Consider the following 23,147-nt stretch of genomic DNA (forward strand, 5'->3'; position numbering starts at 1 on the left):
GTGGTTATCACCCTGCTGTCCCATCTTAACCCTGGGTGTAGTGGTTATCACCCTGCTGTTCCATCTTAACCATTTGTGTAGTGGTTATCACCCTGCTGTTCCATCTTAACCATTTGTGTAGTGGTTATCACCCTGCTGTCCCATCTTAACCCTGGGTGTAGTGGTTATCACCCTGCTGTCCCATCTTAACCCTGGGTGTAGTGGTTATCACCCTGCTGTTCCATCTTAACCCTGGGTGTCACCCTGCTGCTCCATCTTAACCCTGGGTGTAGTGGTTAACACCCTGCTGTCCCATCTTAACCCTGGGTGTAGTGGTTATCACCCTGCTGTTCCATCTTAACCCTGGTTATCACCCTGCTGCCCCATCTTAACCCTGGTTATCACCCTGCTGCCCCATCTTAACCCTGGGTGTAGTGGTTATCACCCTGCTGTTCCATCTTAACCCTGGGTGTCACCCTGCTGCCCCATCTTAACCCTGGGTGTAGTGGTTATCACCCTGCTGCCCCATCTTAACCCTGGGTGTAGTGGTCATCACCCTGCTGTTCCATCTTAACTCTGGGTGTAGTGGTTATCACCCTGCTGCCCCATCTTAACCCTGGGTGTAGTGGTTATCACCCTACTGCCCCATTTTAACCCTGGGTGTCACCCTGCTGACCCATCTTAACCCTGGGTGTAGTGGTTATCACCCTGCTGCTCCATCTTAACCCTGGGTGTAGTGGTTATCACCCTGCTGTTCCATCTTAACCCTGGGTGTAGTGGTTATCACCCTGCTGTTCCATCTTAACCCTGGGTGTAGTGGTCATCACCCTGCTGTTCCATCTTAACCCTGGGTGTAGTGGTTATCACCCTGCTGCCCCATCTTAACCATGGGTGTCACCCTGCTGCCCCATTTTAACCCTTGGTTTAGTGGTTATCACCCTGCTGCCCCATCTTAACCCTGGGTGTAGTGGTTATCACCCTACTGCCCCATCTTAACCCTGGGTGTCACCCCACTGTTCCATCTTAACCCTGGGTGTCACCCTACTGCCCCATCTTAACCCTGGGTGTAGTGGTTATCACCCTGCTGCCCCATCTTAACCCTGGGTGTAGTGGTTATCACCCTGCTGCCCCATCTTAACTCTGGGTGTCACCCTGCTGCCCCATCTTAACCCTGGGTGTAGTGGTTATCACCCTGCTGCCCCATCTTAACCCTGGTTATCACCCTGCTGCCCCATCTTAACCCTGGGTGTAGTGGTTATCACCCTGCTGCCCCATCTTAACCCTGGGTGTCACCCTGCTGCCCCATCTTAACCCTGGGTGTCACCCTGCTGCCCCATCTTAACCCTGGGTGTAGTGGTTATCACCCTGCTGCCCCATCTTAACCCTGGGTGTAGTGGTCATCACCCTGCTGCCCCATCTTAACCCTGGGTGTAGTGGTTATCACCCTACTGCCCCATCTTAACCCTGGGTGTCACCCCACTGTTCCATCTTAACCCTGGGTGTCACCCTGCTGCCCCATCTTAACCCTGGGTGTAGTGGTTATCACCCTGCTGTTCCATCTTAACCCTGGGTGTCACCCTGCTGCCCCATCTTAACCCTGGGTGTAGTGGTCATCACCCCACTGCTCCATCTTAACCCTGGGTGTCATCCTGCTGCCCCATCTTAACCCTGGGTGTCACCCCACTGCTCCATCTTAACCCTGGGTGTCACCCTGCTGCTCCATCTTAACCCTGGGTGTCACCCTGCTGCTCCATCTTAACCCTGGGTGTAGTGGTTGTCACCCACCTTGGCTACTCCAAACTTGTTTTTTAAAGGAACGTTTCCTGAGGAAATGACTGATGGCAGATAGGCTTGCAATAGATTTAGATGCACTATTGTAAAGTAAATATATATAAATAAATATATGCCATTTAGCAGACGCTTTTATCCAAAGCGACTTACAGTCATGTGTGCATACATTCTACGTATGGGTGGTCCCGGGGATCGAACCCACTACCCTGGCATTACAAGCGCCATGCACTACCAACTGAGCTACAGGACCACCACTGCTCCACTGGATGTCATAAGGTGAACGCACCAATTTGTAAGTCGCTCTGGATAAGAGCGTCTGCTAAATGACTTAAATGTAAATGTACATGTTCGTAATTGGTGAAACTTAACATAGATCCACAGAATAAATGGAATCTGTTTACATTGTATATCCTATGGAACTATGGATATGAGTTGTCATATTGGATATGAAACACTCTTAATACATACACTGCACTTATTATATACATTCAACTGGTTAAAATGCTGTAATTCCTAAGAAGGGTATTTCAACATAGTCTCATCACTGTGGTATGATGACTTGTCCCATCTGTGTGTAGTCACATGATGTCTCTAAATCTCCTACAGTACAGTGGGGCAAAAAAGTATTTAGTCAGCCACCAAGCCTCTTAAAGAAGAAGTTACAGGTCTGTGAGAGACATAAATCTTGCTTGTTTGTAGGTGACCAAATACTTATATTCCTCCATAATTTGCAAATTAAAAATCCTACAATGTGATTTTCTGGATTTCTTTCTTCTCATTTTGTCTGTCATAGTTGAAGTGGTTAGTTGTTAGTTGCACAATTGGTGGCTGACTAAATACCTTTTTGCCCCACTGTATGTGTCCTGCTCGACAGAGCATGCGTACTTATTCCACACACTTTCCTAGGATGCATCCCAAATAGCACCCTAATCCCTATAAAGCCCACAGGGCTCTGGTCATTCCCTATGTAGTCCACAGGGCTCTGGTCATTCCCTATGTAGTCCACAGGGCTCTGGTCATTCCCTATAAAGCCCACAGGGCTCTGGTCATTCCCTATGTAGCTCACAGGGCTCTGGTCATTCCCTATGTAGTCCACAGGGCTCTGGTCATTCCCTATGTAGCCCACAAGGCTCTGGTCATTCCCTATGTAGTCCACAGGGCTCTGGTCATTCCCTATGTAGCCCATTAGGGCTCTGGTCATTCCCTATATAGCCCACAGGGCTCTGGTCACTCCCTATGTAGCTCACAGGGCTCTGGTCATTCCCTATGTAGTCCACAGGGCTCTGGTCATTCCCTATGTAGCCCACAAGGCTCTGGTCATTCCCTATGTAGCCCACAGGGCTCTGGTCATTCCCTATGTAGTCCACAGGGCTCTGGTCATTCCCTATGTAGTCCACAGGGCTCTGGTCATTCCCTATGTAGTCCACAGGGCTCTGGTCATTCACTATGTAGTCCACAGGGCTCTGGTCATTCCCTATGTAGTCCACAGGGCTCTGGTCATTCCCTATATAGCCCACAGGGTTCTGGTCAAATAGCATCATATTCCCTATATAGCCCATTAGGGCTCTGGTCATTCCCTATATAGCCCACAGGGTTCTGGTCAAATAGCTTCCTATTCCCTATATAGCCCATTAGGGCTCTGGTCATTCCCTATATAACCCACAGGGCTCTGGTCAAATAGCATCCTATTCCCTATACAGTGCACTACTTTGGACCAGAGCCCTGATGGGCTATAAAGGGAATAGGGTGCCATTTGGGACGCAGGGGCCTCATCCAGTACGTAGCCAGCATAACGTGCCTCATCAATACAGATCAGCCCAGTCTCAGCATTTCACTGTAAGGTCTACTACACCTGTTGTATTCAGCATTTCACTGTAATGTCTACTACACCTGTTGTATTCAGCATTTCACTGTGAGGTCTACTACACCTGTTGTATTCAGCATTTCACTGTAAGGTCTACTACACCTGTTGTATTCAGCATTTCACTGTAAGGTCTACTACACCTGTTGTATTCAGTATTTCACTGTAAGGTCTACTACACCTGTTGTATTCAGTATTTCACTGTAAGGTCTACTACACCTGTTGTATTCAGCATTTCACTGTAAGGTCTACTACACCTGTTGTATTCAGCATTTCACTGTAAGGTTCTACTACACCTGTTGTATTTAGCATTTCACTGTAAGTTCTACTACACCTGTTGTATTCATCATTTCACTGTAAGGTCTACTACACCTGTTGTATTCAGCATTTCACTGTAAGGTCTACTACACCTGTTGTATTCAGTATTTCACTGTAAGGTCTACTACACCTGTTGTATTCAGTATTTCACTGTAAGGTCTACTACACCTGTTGTATTCAGCATTTCACTGTAAGGTTCTACTACACCTGTTGTATTCAGCATTTCACTGTAAGGTTCTACTACACCTGTTGTATTCAGCATTTCACTGTAAGGTCTACTACACCTGTTGTATTCAGCATTTCACTGTAAGGTTCTACTACACCTGTTGTATTCAGCATTTCACTGTAAGGTCTACTACACCTGTTGTATTCAGCATTTCACTGTAAGGTCTACTACACCTGTTGTATTCAGTATTTCACTGTGAGGTCTACTACACCTGTTGTATTCAGTATTTCACTGTAAGGTCTACTACACCTGTTGTATTCAGCATTTCACTGTAAGGTTCTACTACACCTGTTGTATTCAGCATTTCACTGTAAGGTTCTACTACACCTGTTGTATTCAGCATTTCACTGTAAGGTCTACTACACCTGTTGTATTCAGCATTTCACTGTAAGGTCTACTACACCTGTTGTATTCAGTATTTCACTGTAAGGTCTACTACACCTGTTGTATTCAGCATTTCACTGTCAGGTCTACTACACCTGTTGTATTCAGCATTTCACTGTAAAGGTCTACTACACCTGTTGTATTCAGCATTTCACTGTAAGGTCTACTACACCTGTTGTATTCAGCATTTCACTGTAAGGTCTACTACACCTGTTGTATTCAGCATTTCACTGTCAGGTCTACTACACCTGTTGTATTCAGCATTTCACTGTAAGGTCTACTACACCTGTTGTATTCAGTATTTCACTGTAAGGTCTACTACACCTGTTGTATTCAGCATTTCACTGTCAGGTCTACTACACCTGTTGTATTCAGCATTTCACTGTCAGGTCTACTACACCTGTTGTATTCAGTATTTCACTGTAAGGTCTACTACACCTGTTGTATTCAGCATTTCACTGTAAGGTCTACTACACCTGTTGTATTCAGTATTTCACTGTAAGGTCTACTACACCTGTTGTATTCAGTATTTCACTGTAAGGTCTACTACACCTGTTGTATTCAGCATTTCACTGTAAGGTTCTACTACACCTGTTGTATTCAGCATTTCACTGTAAGGTTCTACTACACCTGTTGTATTCAGCATTTCACTGTAAGGTCTACTACACCTGTTGTATTCAGCATTTCACTGTAAGGTTCTACTACACCTGTTGTATTCAGCATTTCACTGTAAGGTCTACTACACCTGTTGTATTCAGCATTTCACTGTAAGGTCTACTACACCTGTTGTATTCAGTATTTCACTGTGAGGTCTACTACACCTGTTGTATTCAGTATTTCACTGTAAGGTCTACTACACCTGTTGTATTCAGCATTTCACTGTAAGGTTCTACTACACCTGTTGTATTCAGCATTTCACTGTAAGGTTCTACTACACCTGTTGTATTCAGCATTTCACTGTAAGGTCTACTACACCTGTTGTATTCAGCATTTCACTGTAAGGTCTACTACACCTGTTGTATTCAGTATTTCACTGTAAGGTCTACTACACCTGTTGTATTCAGCATTTCACTGTCAGGTCTACTACACCTGTTGTATTCAGCATTTCACTGTAAAGGTCTACTACACCTGTTGTATTCAGCATTTCACTGTAAGGTCTACTACACCTGTTGTATTCAGCATTTCACTGTAAGGTCTACTACACCTGTTGTATTCAGCATTTCACTGTCAGGTCTACTACACCTGTTGTATTCAGCATTTCACTGTAAGGTCTACTACACCTGTTGTATTCAGTATTTCACTGTAAGGTCTACTACACCTGTTGTATTCAGCATTTCACTGTCAGGTCTACTACACCTGTTGTATTCAGCATTTCACTGTCAGGTCTACTACACCTGTTGTATTCAGCATTTCACTGTAAAGGTCTACTACACCTGTTGTATTCAGCATTTCACTGTAAGGTCTACTACACCTGTTGTATTCAGCATTTCACTGTAAGGTCTACTACACCTGTTGTATTCAGCATTTCACTGTCAGGTCTACTACACCTGTTGTATTCAGCATTTCACTGTCAGGTCTACTACACCTGTTGTATTCAGTATTTCACTGTAAAGGTCTACTACACCTGTTGTATTCAGCATTTCACTGTAAGGTCTACTACACCTGTTGTATTCAGCATTTCACTGTAAGGTCTACTACACCTGTTGTATTCAGCATTTCACTGTGAGGTCTACTACACCTGTTGTATTCAGCATTTCACTGTAAGGTCTACTACACCTGTTGTATTCAGCATTTCACTGTAAGGTCTACTACACCTGTTGTATTCAGCATTTCACTGTAAGGTCTACTACACCTGTTGTATTCAGCATTTCACTGTCAGGTCTACTACACCTGTTGTATTCAGTATTTCACTGTAAAGGTCTACTACACCTGTTGTATTCAGCATTTCACTGTAAGGTCTACTACACCTGTTGTATTCAGCATTTCACTGTAAGGTCTACTACACCTGTTGTATTCAGCATTTCACTGTAAGGTCTACTACACCTGTTGTATTCAGTATTTCACTGTGAGGTCTACTACACCTGTTGTATTCAGTATTTCACTGTAAGGTCTACTACACCTGTTGTATTCAGCATTTCACTGTAAGGTTCTACTACACCTGTTGTATTCAGCATTTCACTGTAAGGTTCTACTACACCTGTTGTATTCAGCATTTCACTGTAAGGTCTACTACACCTGTTGTATTCAGCATTTCACTGTAAGGTCTACTACACCTGTTGTATTCAGTATTTCACTGTAAGGTCTACTACACCTGTTGTATTCAGCATTTCACTGTCAGGTCTACTACACCTGTTGTATTCAGCATTTCACTGTAAGGTCTACTACACCTGTTGTATTCAGCATTTCACTGTAAGGTCTACTACACCTGTTGTATTCAGCATTTCACTGTAAGGTCTACTACACCTGTTGTATTCAGCATTTCACTGTCAGGTCTACTACACCTGTTGTATTCAGCATTTCACTGTAAGGTCTACTACACCTGTTGTATTCAGTATTTCACTGTAAGGTCTACTACACCTGTTGTATTCAGCATTTCACTGTCAGGTCTACTACACCTGTTGTATTCAGCATTTCACTGTAAAGGTCTACTACACCTGTTGTATTCAGCATTTCACTGTAAGGTCTACTACACCTGTTGTATTCAGCATTTCACTGTCAGGTCTACTACACCTGTTGTATTCAGCATTTCACTGTAAGGTCTACTACACCTGTTGTATTCAGTATTTCACTGTAAGGTCTACTACACCTGTTGTATTCAGCATTTCACTGTAAGGTCTACTACACCTGTTGTATTCAGCATTTCACTGTAAGGTCTACTACACCTGTTGTATTCAGCATTTCACTGTGAGGTCTACTACACCTGTTGTATTCAGCATTTCACTGTAAGGTCTACTACACCTGTTGTATTCAGCATTTCACTGTAAGGTCTACTACACCTGTTGTATTCAGCATTTCACTGTAAGGTCTACTACACCTGTTGTATTCAGCATTTCACTGTAAGGTCTACTACACCTGTTGTATTCAGCATTTCACTGTGAGGTCTACTACACCTGTTGTATTCGGCATTTCACTGTAAGGTCTACTACACCTGTTGTATATGGCGCATGTGACGAATACAAATTAATTTGACTTGATCACAGGGAATGTTCCGCCCACTGGGATGGGCCAGCCGGATCCCGTGCAAAACTAGGTCTGCTTTCTCTCTCTGAGACTCACAATCCTGCTGCATTATACTGCATTATAAAACCGGCTGGTTTGAGCTGATTGTCTGAAAGCCGTGGTATATCAGACCGACAGTCATACCATGGGCAGAAGTACGTTTTACTGTTCTATTGGCGTTGGTAATCAGTTTAGAATAGCAATAAGGCACCTCTGGGATATGTGGTATATGGACAATATATCACAGCTAAGGGCGTAGTGCACTCAGCAGTGTTATTAGGAGAACTAGAGCCACAAAGGATAGTACAGTACAGTACAGTACATCTTAGCAGGGCTAGGCTGTCATAGTACAGTACATATTAGCAGGGCTAAGCTGTGATAGTACAGTACATATTAGCAGGGCTAGGCTGTGATAGTACAGTACAGTACATATGATCAGGGCTAGGCTGTGATAGTACAGTACAGTACATATTAGCAGGGCTATGCCGTGATAGTACAGTACATATTAGCAGGGCTAGGCTGTGATAGTACAGTACAGTACATATTAGCAGGGCTAGGCTGTGATACTACAGTACAGTACATATTAGGAGGGCTAGGCTGTGACAGTACAGTACATATTAGCAGGGCTAGGCTGTGATAGTACAGTACATATTAGCAGGGCTAGGCTATGATAGTACAGTACAGTACAGTACATATTAGCAGGGCTAGGCTATGATAGTACAGTACAGTACAGTACATATTAGCAGGGCTAGGCTATGATAGTACAATACAGTACAGTACATATTAGCAGGGCTAGGCTGTGATAGTACAGTACATATTAGCAGGGCTAGGCTATGATAGTACAATACAGTACAGTACATCTTAGCAGGGCTAGGCTGTGATAGTACAGTACATCTTAGCAGGGCTAGGCTGTGATAGTACAGTACAGTACATATTATCAGGGCTAGGCTGTGATAGTACAGTACAGTACATCTTAGCAGGGCTAGGCTGTGATAGTACAGTACATATTAGCAGGGCTAGGCTGTGATAGTATAGTACAGTACATATTAGCAGGGCTAGGCTGTGATAGTACAGTACATATTAGCAGGGCTAGGCTGTGATAGTACAGTACAGTACATATTAGCAGGGCTAGGCTGTGATAGTACAGTACAGTACATCTTAGCAGGGCTAGGCTGTGATAGTACAGTACATATTAGCAGGGCTAGGCTGTGATAGTACAGTACAGTACATCTTAGCAGGGCTAGGCTGTGATAGTACAGTACATATTAGCAGGGCTAGGCTGTGATAGTACAGTACATATTATCAGGGCTAGGCTGTGATAGTACAGTACAGTACATATTATCAGGGCTAGGCTGTGATAGTACAGTACAGTACATATTATCAGGGCTAGGCTGTGATAGTATAGTACAGTACATATTAGCAGGGCTAGGCTGTGATAGTATAGTACAGTACATATTAGCAGGGCTAGGCTGTGATAGTACAGTACATATTAGCAGGGCTAGGCTGTGATAGTACAGTACATATTAGCAGGGCTAGGCTGTGATAGTACAGTACATATTAGCAGGGCTAGGCTGTGATAGTACAGTACATATTATCAGGGCTAGGCTGTGATAGTACAGTACATATTATCAGGGCTAGGCTGTGATAGTACAGTACATATTAGCAGGGCTAGGCTGTGATAGTACAGTACATATTAGCAGGGCTAGGCTATGATAGTACAGTACAGTACAGTACATATTAGCAGGGCTAGGCTATGATAGTACAATACAGTACAGTACATATTAGCAGGGCTAGGCTGTGATAGTACAGTACATATTATCAGGGCTAGGCTGTGATAGTACATATTATCAGTACAGTACATCTTAGCAGGGCTAGGCTGTGATAGTACAGTACATATTAGCAGGGCTAGGCTGTGATAGTAGTACAGTACAGTACATATTAGCAGGGCTAGGCTGTGATACAGTACAGTACATATTAGCAGGGCTAGGCTGTGATAGTACAGTACATCTTAGCAGGGCTAGGCTGTGATAGTACAGTACATATTAGCAGGGCTAGGCTGTGATAGTACAGTACATATTAGCAGGGCTAGGCTGTGATAGTACAGTACATATTAGCAGGGCTAGGCTGTGATAGTACAGTACATATTAGCAGGGCTAGGCTGTGATAGTACAGTACATATTAGCAGTGCTAGGCTGTGATAGTACAGTACATATTAGCAGTGCTAGGTTGTGATAGTACAGTACATCTTAGCAGGGCTAGGCTGTGATAGTATAGTACAGTACATATTAGCAGGGCTAGGCTGTGATAGTACAGTACATATTAGCAGGGCTAGGCTGTGATAGTACAGTACAGTACATCTTAGCAGGGCTAGGCTGTGATAGTATAGTACAGTACATATTATCAGGGCTAGGCTGTGATAGTACAGTACAGTACATATTAGCAGGGCTAGGCTGTGATAGTATAGTACAGTACATATTATCAGGGCTAGGCTGTGATAGTACAGTACAGTACATATTAGCAGGGCTAGGCTGTGATAGTACAGTACAGTACATATTAGCAGGGCTAGGCTGTGATAGTACAGTACATATTAGCAGTGCTAGGTTGTGATAGTACAGTACATCTTAGCAGGGCTAGGCTGTGATAGTATAGTACAGTACATATTAGCAGGGCTAGGCTGTGATAGTACAGTGCAGTACAGTACATCTTAGCAGGGCTAGTCTATGATAGTACAGTACAGTACATATTATCAGGGCTAGGCTGTGATAGTACCATGCAGTACATATTAGCAGGGCTATGCTGTGATAGTACAGTACAGTACATATTAGCAGGGCTAGGCTGTGATAGTATAGTACAGTACATATTAGCAGGGCTAGGCTGTGATAGTACAGTGCAGTACAGTACATCTTAGCAGGGCTAGTCTATGATAGTACAGTACAGTACATATTATCAGGGCTAGGCTGTGATAGTACCATGCAGTACATATTAGCAGGGCTATGCTGTGATAGTACAGTACAGTACATATTAGCAGGGCTAGGCTGTGATAGTACAGTACAGTACATATTAGCAGGGCTAGGCTGTGATAGTACAGTACATATTAGCAGGGCTAGGCTGTGATAGTACAGTACATATTATCAGGGCTAGGCTGTGATAGTACAGTACAGTACATATTAGCAGGGCTAGGCTGTGATAGTACAGTACAGTACATATTAGCAGGGCTAGGCTGTGATAGTACAGTACAGAACAGTACATTTTAGCAGGGCTAGGCTGTGATAGTACAGTACAGTACATATTAGCAGGGCTAGGCTGTGATAGTACGGTACATATTATCAGGGCTAGGCTGTGATAGTACAGTACATATTATCAGGGCTAGGCTGTGATAGTACAGTACAGTACATATTGTAGTGGCTTCCTTTCGTCTTTACCATAGCCACTGCCCAAGCCTGAAGCGGGGTTGTTTGGTACGCATACAGTCCACACTCAAGGTTTCCAAACGGCCAAACATTCCATGACATCTAGGGATATGGTGCAACAAAAATGTTTATTCTTCTTATATCTAACAAATAAATGAGTCTCCAATCAACTTAAAGCACAAAATACTTGATATGGAAAATAGATATTATGACCTCTATGTCTGTATGTCTGTATGGTCAAAAAACTATACCGCTCCCGCGTCTAGCAAGGACTCCCTCTCCCGAAGGCCCAACTTCCTGCCTTTATCCTAACAAAATTAACACAATACAATGAACAGGCAAGAGGGGGGGCCAAATGTCCGAGTTACACTAACAACAAATTAATATATCTCAATCGGGTAAATATAAATCATAAAGGTACGTACCTAATATTTCATCATTTACATTCATATTTAATATATTTACACAAATATACATGGAGCTCCATATGTTCGGTCTTTTATACAAATATGTCCAAATCGGCTCTAACATACCGGCCCCTAATTGTTGACTGCACTGAATGCACAACAATTACTTAATATTCAAACATAGAGCCAATACACAAAACATTCTATACCAGAGCACTATTACAGTTTATAGCTATATACAAATATACAAGGTACCATATAGGAAAATAGTCCATAGATCTCAGTCTGAGTTGAAGTGTAAAGGTGTTCAACTTCGAAAAATGTCAAGAGTTTGACATCCAAAAATGTATGACATCAAAGAATGTAAGAGTACGACATCAACGAATCAGAGGTGCACGTGATTCTAAGATGGAGCACTGTGTGTGTGTGTGTGTGTGTCACTCCGTCGCCTCAAGGAGCAGACAGAGTTTATTGATAGGTCTCTGTAAGATATTGGTCTTAGTCTTAACCATGACGCTCCGGACAAGACCTTTGGCCCCTGGCAAAGCCTCCACCACACGCCCCATTAGCCAAGAGTTCCTTGGGGCGGTGTCATCGACGATGACCACGAGGTCACCAGGACTGAAGTTTCTCTTAGTTTTGTTCCACTTGTTCCGCTCCTGCATAAGTGGAAGATACTCCCTGATCCATCTCTTCCAGAAGAGCTCAGTGATATATTGTACTTGCTTCCATCTCCTTCGTGAGTATAGGTCGCTTCTCTGGAATAGTCCTGGTGGCAGGACTGGCTTAGCTTTCAGATGAAGCAGATGGTTCGGAGTCAGGGGTTCTAGATCATTAGGGTCATTTGTTACAGTAGTGATTGGTCTGTCGTTCATAATCGCCTCAACTTCACACAAGGCTGTCTGCAAAGACTCATCATCCAGTACTTGCTCTTTAAGGACTGAATAGAGGATCTTTTTCACCAGTCGGATCAACCTCTCCCATACCCCCCCATGGTGGGCTCCAGAGGGAGGGTTGAATGACCATGTTACTCCTTCCTTCAGTAATTCTTTTTGAATCTTGTTGTGATCCAGCTCTTTCATAGCTTCTCCTAGCTCTCTGTGTGTTCCAACAAAGTTGGTGCCATTGTCTGTTCTGATACTTGTTACTGGGCCCCTTCGACAGATGAACCTGCGCAGGGCATTGATGCAGGAATCAGTATCCAGATAACTAGCAACTTCTAGATGGACAGCTCGACTCACGAGGCAAGTAAAGATCACACCATAACGCTTCACATGAACGCGGCCTCGCTTCACCTCTATGGGGCCGAAGTAATCTATGCCCACATGGGTGAAAGGCGGCAAATCAGGTGACACCCGATCTTGTGGAAGGTCGGCCATCTTCTGTTCTCCAGCTCTAGCTTGCATCCGCCTGCAAAAGACACAGCTCTTAAGGATCTTCCTTGCTAAAGAGTTGGCACAGGGTATCCAATATCGCTGGCGAAGTCTAGAAAGCATGTGACCTCTCCCAGAGTGGCCAACCTGCTCATGGATGTGGAGTAAGATCAGTCTAGAGATGTAAGAGTCTTTGGGCAGGATCATAGGATTCTTTAGTTCCGTAGGCATAGCAGCTTTGCTTAACCTTCCTCCTACTCTCAGAATCCCATTGTCTACAATTGGATCAAGCTTACAGATTGAGCCACTTCTCTTGGCACATTGTTTTCCTTTCACAACTAGTGCAATTTCTTGTTTAAAGTGATGCCGTTGTTCAAATCGAATGATGACCTTTTCTGCTTCATCTAGGTCGTCCACAGACAGGCTTTCTTTTCCAAACGTCAGTTTGAACTTGTCAATTTGTTCCTTCAGTGAGTTTGTCAGACTCTGATCTGGTCTTGGATCGGTTTGAGTGAGAATTTTCCTTTTCTGGCTTAACTGTAGGAGACGTTTCTTCAGTTTCAGCATCCAGACAACTGCTTTCTTCAAGCTGTTCCATGTTGAATAGTACTCAATCAGTTTGCTGGTTGGACTCTTTTCTTCCACACTTGTATGGTTTATGATTACGTCTTTTCTCACCTCTGGATCATCCGGAGGGATGGAGCCAATCTCCTCAGGGACTTTCGGCCATTGAGTTTCTGTTTTCTCCAGGAATTCTGGTCCTTTACGCCATCTCTTTGAGTTCAGGAACATTTCAACATGTAATCCTCTTGAGGCATCATCGGCTGGGTTGTGTTTTGAGTTCAAATATCTCCACTGTTTTGCTTTCGATAGGTCACGGATCATAGCAACCCTATTAGCCACAAAGGTATGGAATCTCTTGGTATCATTGCGGATGTATTTTAGCACAGACTGGCTGTCCGTCCAAAAAGTTGACTCCTCAAGTTCAATCTGGAGCTCCAACCTTAACATCCTGTCCACTCGCACTGCCAATGTTGCTGCAGCAAGTTCCAGTCTGGGGATTGTCATCTGCTTGAGTGGAGTCACCCTTGATTTCCCCAGTATGAATGCAATGTGAACCTTTTCCATACCGTTTGTGAACCTAAGGTAACTTGCCGTGCCATAACCTTGTTCACTTGCATCACCGAAGTGATGCAGCTGTGCAGTCTTGACTTGACCAAAGTTCTCAGGCATCATACACCTGTCTATCTGGAATCTGGAGAGCTGGTCCAGCTCTGAGAGCCATCTCTGCCATGAAATAGAGTGTTCTTCAGGGATGACTTCGTCCCATCCACACTTCAGCTTGCAGAGCACTTGAAGAATTTGCTTTGCCTTTAATACAAATGTGGCGAGGAAACCTAATGGATCATAAATAGAGCTGACAGTTGAGAGAATACCTCTTCTTGTAAGGGGTCTGTTCTTGACAGTGACTCGGAAGGTAAATGCATCACTTTCAATGTTCCATCGGATTCCAAGTGCTCTTTCAACAGGCAGCTTTTCTCTGTCCAGGTCCAGTTCTTTTATGTGCTTGGCTTTGTGTTCATCAGGGATAGAAGCCAGCACAGTGCGGCTGTTGCTGACCCACTTGGTCAATTTGAACCCACCCTGAGAGCACACATCCCTGAGGTTTTTCGTGAGAGCTATGGCTTGTTCTTCTGTGGCCACTGACTTGAGGCAGTCATCAACATAGAAGTTGGACTTGACTGTTTGAATTACCTCTTCATCGTACCTCTCACAGTTGTCTTCTGCAGTCCTTCGCAGTGCAAAGTTTGCACAACTTTGAGAGGATATAGCACCAAAAAGATGTACCGTCATTCTGTACTCCTCCAATCTTTTGTTAGTATCACCATCCGGCCACCATAGGAATCGCAGAAAGTCTAAGTAATCTTCATGGACACGTACTTGATGGAACATTCCTTCGATGTCTGCCATCATGGCAATGTGCTCTTGCCGAAATCTTAGCAAGACTCCTATAAGCGTGTTTGCCAGGTCGGGGCCTTGAAGGAGTTCACTGTTAAGAGATATACCTTTATAGGATGATGAACAGTCAAACACTACTCGTATCGTTCCTTTGCGCTTATGGTGAACGCCATGGTGTGGTATGTACCATACCTTGCCTTTCTCTCTGAGGAGCTGTTCTTGTGGTACCTTCTCGGCGTAACCTTTTGTTATCATCTCTTCCATGAAGCCTTTGTACTCTGCAGCGTAACCTTTGTCCTTCTTGAACTTAATGATAATATTTAGAGCCCGCTGCTTTGCCATGTCACGATTGTTTGGCAGGACTACATCTGTTTTGCGAAAGGGCAACGGTAAGTAGTAGTGATGGTCTTTGAGGGTTATGGAGCTTGATACGATCTCCATAAACCTACGATCCTCAGCTGACATCTCACTTTTCTCTTCATACCCTCTCTCAGGGAAGTCATGGTTGTACTGATTTACAAGAAGAACCCCCAGGTCGGCAATTGAGATACGATTGGCCATCACCGTAGGATGCCCAGATTCTTCTGCCATGGTACAATTGTTAAGAGGACCGTTCATCACCCATCCAAAGAGAGTTTTCACTGCATACGGTCCGTTGCCTTGGCTATTTATGATTTTCCAGGGTTCCATTGCCTTCGGAGCATTCACGCCAATCAGGAGTTCGACGTCGGCGTCAATTTCCTTCAACTGAACTTCTTTCAGGTATGGCCACCTTTTGAGATCTTTCTGAGTGGGAATGTTCTCTTGTCACTGGGATCTTATTTTGGGTGTAGACCTTTGGTAATGCAAGAAATGTGTCACCTTCCACATTGCCAATCTCTAATCCAGATATCTCAAAGCTCTTGGTAGGACTCTCCTGCCCCATTGTGCGTAGCAGAATTTCAGTCTCAGTGCCTTTAGCTTGCAACTGCCTCATGAGTCGCTCCGTACAAAATGTTGCTGAGCTACCAGAATCGAGAAATGCATAGGTTAACGTAGACTTGCTTCCATTTGCCATCTTTACTTGAACTGGCACAATCGCAAGTGCACAATCTGTACCGGCCCCGGTATCTTCACCAGCTTCCAGTGAAACAAGAACACTGCTGACAGTCTCCTCCCGCTTTACTGCTACACCCCTCGTATCTGCCTTCAGAGATCTAAATCTCTCTCTTCCTTCAATGTGCAGGATAGTGGGGTGCCTTCTTTGACATTTCTGACAGGTCATCCTTCTTTTACATTCTTTGCTTAAGTGTCCTCTCATCAAACAGCCAAAACAAAGGCCTTTTGATCTCAGAAACTCAACCTTGGCTTCGTGTGGCTGTGCCTTCACCTGTTGGCAGTCGACCAGGAAATGCTCACCAGTGCAAAATACACATGAGATACTGGGAGCATCAGAAGGGTAGGTGCCTGGTTTCTTGATTTTGAATGTTTGTTCTTTTAGAGGTTTTTCCGAGTTACAATCTGCCACTACATCTACTGCAGTGGCAAAGCTGCTTCCCCTACTCTTGGATTTGAACTGCTGTTTAAAGACAGCTTCTGTTTTGGTTTTAAAAAACCTTTTGTTGGTCAGGGGATCTTGGATATATTTGTTGCGTTGATGCATTGCATTTCCACGTTAGGCCAAATATTAGACATAAGATTAGGCTACATTGTGCATAGGATCTCAGTGTTTCCCAAACTTAAACTTCTTAATTGTTTTCACAACGCTGTGTTTTGAATTCCATTCCCAAGTTTATCAAACTTTCCAATTAAAAGCACATTTGCGCTTCCATAATATGCATGATCAAATGATCGCATTGAACAGGGCAGCTCATTCATTCGCAGTGGTTACTCACGGCTGGCGAATTCTAGGAGTTCAAATCCTTCCAAGCGAGCTGTCCTTACGATCCGGATGCAATTACAAATAGAACAATATCCAGCGTGTGTCCGAACCGGAGATTTCCTTCCGATAGTAATCCTTCGCGGAGTTTTTTGACTTGAATGTAGTGGCTTCCTTTCGTCTTTACCATAGCCACTGCCCAAGCCTGAAGTGGGGTTGTTTGGTACGCATACAGTCCACACTCAAGGTTTCCAAACGGCCAAACATTCCATGACATCCAGGGATATGGTGCAACAAAAATGTTTATTCTTCTTATATCTAACAAATAAATGAGTCTCCAATCAACTTAAAGCACAAAATACTTGATATGGAAAATACATATTATGACCTGTATGTCTGTATGTCTGTATGGTCAAAAAACTATACCGCTCCCGCGTCTAGCAAGGACTCCCTCTCCCGAAAGCCCAACTTCCTGCCTTTATCCTAACAAAATTAACACAATACAATGAACAGGCAAGAGGGGGGGCCAAATGTCCGAGTTACACTAACAACAAATTAATATATCTCAATCGGGTAAATATAAATCATAAAGGTACGTACCTAATATTTCATCATTTACATTCATATTTAATATATTTACACAAATATACATGGAGCTCCATATGTTCGGTCTTTTATACAAATATGTCCAAATCGGCTCTAACACATATTATCAGGGCTCGGCACCAAGAAGAGGGGAATGCAGCAAGGTTGGGAATTGCAGTGGCAACACACAAAGACAGACAAAAGAAGGTTGTTTATTTCGTAAAATTAGCTAATTAGTACAGTTCAATTTCCTCATAAACACCAATGGACAGGTACATCTCACATACCCTTAATATATACAACAATCAATCCCTAGTATATACAAACCAATCACAGTATGATACATAATATACACCAGAGGGCAGATCCCGGGGAATTTCCTTCTTAGCCACGTACTATAATCTTACGACTCACGTTTGCGCCATGCTACCGTTTAGCTTCTTTCTTTTTTTTCCAGTGAGAACTTGAAACTATCCATTGAAGGTGTACATTTCAAATTCTTAGCAAGACTATGCCTAAAAATGTCAGATGATGATTAATAAAATGTTTATTTCTCCATACCACTATTAAATCTAGAAGGAACAACATCAGTTTCATCCCTTCTAGTGGAATGGTTATGGTTGTCCAGGACCCGAGTAGAAGTAGTTACATAGGTTCCCGGGGACCATACTGTGGACAAGTTTATGAACAGGACACCATTAACTCTGAGAGACTGTCTCCTCCACTTTGAGCTATCTGAGGCTTTCAAAGTGGGAATGGGCAAGATGAGTACGTGTTTGAAGTTTAAGAATAATCTTGACTCATTTGTTCTTAGATGTCTGCAATTAATTTTTTTTTATGATCTTGGTGGCACTATTGTGCCAGGAAGAGCACGCAGAGTCAAAGTGGCACTGAACAAGAGCCACTGTCAATGACACGGTTGCATTCTTATCCAGATATTTGGAGGTTCTAGAACCTAGTTCTATGGTTCTCTTTGGAGAGAACGTTTTGTGCCATGCTCTCCCCCTGTCGGATGGTTATCTAGCACACATCCAAGATACCTAACAGAGTCTTTTGCTGTGACTACTAAATCACCTACTACCACCTTAAAATCTGGAGATTTTCTCAGTGTCACTTTCTACACAAACAAGATTGGACTCTGTTTTTACAAGGTGAAGTGACAGCTTTTTGTCATCTAACCATTTCAAATCAAATCAAACTTTATTAGTCACATATGCCGAATACAACAGACCTTACAGAGAAATGCTTACTTACGAGCCCCTATCCGACAGTGCAGTTTAAAAATATATAGATGAGATAAAAGTAACAAGTAATTAAAGAGAAGCAGTAAAAATGTGGGGGCAATGTGAATAGTCTGGGTAGCCATTTGACTAGATGTTCAGGAGTCTTATGGCTTGGGGGTAGAAGCTGTTTAGAAGCCTCTTGGACCTAGACTTGGCACTCCGGTACCACTTGCCATGTGGTAGCAGGGTGAACAGTCTATGACTAGGTTGGAGTCTTTGACAATTTTTAGAGCCTTCCTCTGACATTGCCTAGTATAGAGGTAATAATAATATAATATATAATAATAATAATATATGCCATTTAGCAGACGCTTTTATCCAAAGCGACTTACAGTCATGTGTGCATACATTCTACATATGCACTATGGTGGTCTCCTTAAAACATGTTGGTATTACAGACTCGGAGAGGGAGAGGTCCTGGATGGCAGGAAGCTTGGCCCCAGTGATGTACTGGACCATTCGCACTACCCTCTGTAGTGCCTTGTGGTCGGAGGACGAGATGTTCCTTTTGTCCTTTTGTCCAGGAAAGGGCAGTGTGGAGTGCAATAGAGACTTCATCATCTGTGGATCTGTTGGGGAAGTATGCAAATTGGACTGGGTCTAGGGTTTCTGGGATGATGGTGTTGATGTGAGCCATGACCAGCCTGTCAAAGCACTTCATGGCTACAGACGTGAGTGCTACGGGTCGGTAGTAATTTAGGCAGGTTACCTTCTTGCTCTTGGGCACAGGCACTATGGTGGTCTCCTTAAAACATGTTGGTATTACAGACTCGGAGAGGGAGAGGTCCTGGATGGCAGGAAGCTTGGCCCCAGTGATGTACTGGACCATTCGCACTACCCTCTGTAGTGCCTTGTGGTCGGAGGACGAGATGTTCCTTTTGTCCTTTTGTCCAGGAAAGGGCAGTGTGGAGTGCAATAGAGACTTCATCATCTGTGGATCTGTTGGGGAAGTATGCAAATTGGACTGGGTCTAGGGTTTCTGGGATGATGGTGTTGATGTGAGCCATGACCAGCCTGTCAAAGCACTTCATGGCTACAGACGTGAGTGCTACGGGTCGGTAGTAATTTAGGCAGGTTACCTTCTTGCTCTTGGGCACAGGCACTATGGTGGTCTCCTTAAAACATGTTGGTATTACAGACTCGGAGAGGGAGAGGTTGAAAATGTCAGTGAAGACACTTGCTAGTTGGTCAGTACATGCTCGCAGTACACATCCGGTTAATCTGTCTGTCCCTGCGGCCTTGTGAATGTTACTTACTCACATCGGCTGCGGAGAGCGTGATCACACAGTCTTCTGGTACAGCTGGTGCTCTCATGCCTGTTTCAGTGTTATTTGCCTCGACGCGAGCATAGAAGTAGTTTAGCTCGTCCGAAAGGATCATGTCACTGGGCAGCTGTCGGTTGTGCTTCCCTTTGTAGTCTGTAATGGTTAGCAGGCCCTTCCACATCTGTCAAGTGTCAGAGCCGGTGTAGTACGACTCGATCTTAGTCCTCTATTGACGTTTTTCCTGTTTGATGGTTCGTTGGATGGCATAGCGGGATTTCTGTGTTGTTGTTTGTGTCGCACTGCTTTGCTTTATCTTGGCAATGTCGCAGTTGTAAATGAGAACTTGTTCTCAGCTAGCTTACCTAGTTAAATCAAGGTGAAATAAAAAATAAAATAAATAAGTAAGCTTCCGGGTTAGAGTCCCGCTCCTTGAAAGCGGCAGCTCTAGCCTTTAGCTCAGTGCGGATGCTGCCTGTAATCCATGGTTTCTGGTTGGGGTATGTACGTACAGTCAGTGTGGGGACAATATCATCGATGCACTTATTGATGAAGCCAATGACAGATGTGGTGTACACCTCAATGCCATTGGAGGAATCCCAGAACATATGTCAGTCTGTGCTGCAAAACAGTCCTGTAGTTTAGCATCTGCTTCATCTGACCACTTTTTTATTGATCTAGTCACTGGTGCTTCCTTCTTTAATTTTTGCTTGTGAGCAGGAATCAGGAGGATGGAATTATGGTCAGATTTGCCAAATGGAGGGCGAGGGAGAGCTTTGTATGCATCTCTGTGTGTGGAGTATAGGTGGTCCAGAGTTATTTTCCCTCTGGTTGCACATATAACATGCTGATAGAAATTTGGTAAAACAGATTTAAGTTTTAAGGAGCGCCGACTCTGGGTGAGCGTTTTCTTGTTTGCTTATGCAGAATACAGCTAAATTCACTCATTCAATCCTATCTTGGTGCCAGCCTTTGACTGTGGTGGTATGTAAACAGCTACAAAGAATACAGATGAAAACTCTCTCGGTAGGTAGTGTGTTCTACAGCTTATCATGAGAAACTTTACCTCGGTCGAGCAATAGCTCGAGACTTCCTTTTCATTAGATATCGTGCACCAGCTGTTGTTTTCAAAAATACACAGACCACCTCCCCTTGTCTTACCAACAGAGCAGAATAAATTGCATAGAGGAAAATTTCACATCACCAGACAGATTTCAGACCATCTAACAGTTATACAGTGAAAGGCCACAGTTGTCACATTTTGCTGCCTTAAAATTAAATCTGAAAAGGGATTACATTTACACAACCTGCTCCACATTTTCAAAATGAAACAAAAAGTATATCAAATGTTCTAAACTAAGGGCTGGATTCTATCAGATCCGGCTCGCCGACACACGCATAGTGTTGTTTTTTGTGTGTGTCAGAGGTGGAGCTGTCAAATCCACAAGTGGCTCCTTGTGTTAGTTTATCTGGGACACTGTCATTGGATGCAACGACATCACCCAACTTTTTCATCTGACAAATCCCATCCCATGCAGCGGCCGAGAAGTTCATGCAGCTACGTTACAAGTTCAAACACTCGATTGTGTGATGTCTACACCTCGATTAGACTAAACCCTCCCCCCTCCTCCATCCAAATGAACATGAAAACGTACATTAGCCTACACTTTCTATTGCCGTTTTGAACTTCTAACACAATAGGGATAATAAGGAAGGGCGTGGTTTGTGACAGACAAGAGCAGCCCCTCGTCTACAGTGTTTGACAGCTCATACTGCAGTTCCACCTCCAACATCTCCAACAGCTCGAACACCTCCAACACCTCCAACACCGGCAAACACCTAAAGCATTTCCAACACCGGCAAACACCTAAAGCAGCTCCAACACCTCCTACACCGCCAACACCGGCAAACACCTAAAGCAGCTCCAACACCTCCTACACCGCCAACACCTAAAGCAGCTCCAACACCTAAAACAGCTCCAACACCTCCTACACCGGCAAACACCTAAAGCAGCTCCAACACCTCCAACACCGGCAAACACCTAAAGCAGCTCCAACACCTCCTACACCGCCAACACCTAAAGCAGCTCCAACACCTAAAACAGCTCCAACACCTCCTACACTGGCAAACACCTAAAGCAGCTCCAACACCTCCAACACCGGCAAACACCTAAAGCAGCTCCAACACCTCCTACACCTAAAGCAGCTCCAACACCTAAAACAGCTCCAACACCTCCTACACCGGCAAACACCTAAAGCAGCTCCAACACCTCCTACACCGGCAAACACCTAAAGCAGCTCCAACACCTCCTACACCGGCAAACACCTAAAGCAGCTCCAACACCTCCTACACCGGCAAACACCTAAAGCAGCTCCAACACCTCCTACACCGGCAAACACCTAAAGCAGCTCCAACACCTCGAACATCTCCAACACCTCCTACACCGCCAACACCTAAAACAGCTCCAACACCTAAAACAGCTCCAACACCTCCAACACCTAAAGCAGCTCCAACACCTCCTACACCGCCAACACCTAAAACAGCTCAAACACCTAAAACAGCTCCAACACCTCCTACACCGCCAACACCTAAAACAGCTCCAACACCTCCTACACCGCCAACACCTAAAACAGCTCCAACACCTCCTACACCGCCAACACCTAAAGCAGCTCCAACACCTCCTACACCGCCAACACCTAAAACAGCTCCAACACCTAAAACAGCTCCAACACCTCCAACACCGCCAACACTGCCAACACCTCCAACACTGCCAACACCTCCAACACCGCCAACACTGCCAACACCTCCAACACCTCCAACACTGCCAACACCTCCAACACCGCCAACACTGCCAACACCTCCAACACCTCCAACACTGCCAACACCTCCAACACCGCCAACACCGCCAACACTGCCAACACCTAAAACAGCTCCAACACCTCCAACACCTCCAACACCTCCAACACCTCCAACACCGCCAACACCTCCAACACCTCCAACACTGCCAACACCCAACACCTCCAACACCTCCAACACTGCCAACACCTCCAACACCTCCAACACTGCCAACACCTCCAACACCTCCAACACCTCAAACACCTCAAACACCGCCAACACCTCCAACACCGCCAACACCGCCAACACCTCCAACACCTCCAACACCTCAAACACCTCCAACACCTCAAACACCTCAAACACCTCAAACACATTTACATTTTACATTTAAGTCATT

Source organism: Oncorhynchus gorbuscha, linkage group LG02 (genome assembly GCF_021184085.1).
Source record: "Oncorhynchus gorbuscha isolate QuinsamMale2020 ecotype Even-year linkage group LG02, OgorEven_v1.0, whole genome shotgun sequence".
NCBI lineage: Eukaryota > Metazoa > Chordata > Actinopteri > Salmoniformes > Salmonidae > Oncorhynchus > Oncorhynchus gorbuscha.